Source organism: Acyrthosiphon pisum, chromosome X, assembly GCF_005508785.2.
Source record: "Acyrthosiphon pisum isolate AL4f chromosome X, pea_aphid_22Mar2018_4r6ur, whole genome shotgun sequence".
NCBI classification, from domain to species: Eukaryota; Metazoa; Arthropoda; class Insecta; order Hemiptera; family Aphididae; genus Acyrthosiphon; species Acyrthosiphon pisum.
In genome coordinates, this window is record NC_042493.1 from 18,465,454 (window position 1) to 18,467,147 (window position 1,694).

A 1,694-nucleotide genomic window follows, 5' to 3' on the forward strand; every position below is an offset into this window, starting at 1 on the left:
TGGCCAATATCACCACTAAACGACGACTATTTTTGGGTAGGCAACCAAATGTGCCCTCGCCTGATATTGTGGTGGGTAGGCAACTAAATGTACACGGCGACGACAACGACGAGGACGGGAGAGACGTAACGAGGAATGTGATGGTGCAAGCTAGTTGTGGGCGGAGGGTCTCTGTGGTCGAGTCGGTTTGGTGCAATGACCACAGAGCTCACAAATACAGGGAGAATACTTAAAAAACTAACTTAATCCTATTGAAGTCTTGAGACGATGATGGAAATAAATAGACAGACGACCTGGGCGGCCTCTCACACAACATACGTATATATGTTGCTGGCGGACTCACGCGGCTACGAATGACGGACCAACGCAGACAATAACCAGGTTCCCGGTTGACGGCGACAATAACAATAATAATAATAATCAAAGACTTACGGTGGCGGTTTGAAGATCGTATTTTTATTGAAAATAGTTCAGGTTTAATAGCGACACACAATATATAATAATAAAAATAATTAATAATAATAATCGGCAACTGTGTGCACCGTGAAAATAATATAAATATATGTTGTGTTTGCTTTAATAGCGGGTCACACATATAAATAATAACAATTGCTATAATAGCGGATAACACAATAAAAGTATAGGCACTTTAATAGCGGACCAAAAAACGAAACAAAACCAATTATAATAATAATAATAATAATAGTAGAATAAAAAATAGGGCGTTGGCCGTAGAAAGTAAACAAACAATACAAAAAAAAAGGAGGTAATATAATATATATCTATGTGGTACAAGTGCGGTTACCGGTGGTGTAAAGGTGGTGTCGTTGCTGCAGTGTTAACAACCGCACTTACCAACATACGCTTCGTATAAGACTCCGTTGCAGGAAGGTACAGGTATACGGGTTGTAGGTAGCGAATAAATAGAACACTGAATTAATGTGACGCGTTGCGTCGAGATCGTTTATTGTAAGCGTTTCATAATATGCACGTTGGTCGTACGCAGTACGAGAGTAAGTAGGTACATATTAGAGCGGTCGCGTGATCGTTCGTTTCGACGGAATCGGGGGTGCTCGATGCATGCGCGATCGAGGGAGCGTTCGGTAGGTACGTCGGTGAGACGAGTCGCCGTCGGAACATGGGTTCGGGGACGAAACGAGCGGAGGTCGTTGCGATGACCGTTCGAGGTCGTATCGCTATTCGGCTTGTCGGTGCATCGGAAGACATGACGTCGGGTGAGAGCGAATTACTGTCGATACGTGTGGCTCGGTCGAGGGCTGTGAGTAAAGAGAAGGAAGCCGGCCGGCGGTAAGGCCGCGTCGTCCTTGTCGCGGGACGCGAGGCATGGCGTCGCCAATGGGAGACGCGAGATCGAGTTACAAAAGAATATAAATATAAAAATCATGGAAGTTGTATAAATAAAATAAATAATGAATATAAAATAATTGGTACCGCGCAGCGGATGGTAACGAGTGAAGTGGGAGCAAAGTGGTGATACGTGCACTGTATCGCCACATCTATCTGAGGCGACAGACCGACCGATAATACAACAACACAAAGAGATTAAACAAGTACAACAATTATAATAATTCACAATTAACAGAATGAGAGGTGTATGGATGACAAGGGAGCTGATAGGGAACGGTCGTCGTCGCCGCCGATTTCGATAACGCGAGGCGCTAATAGCTTGGCGC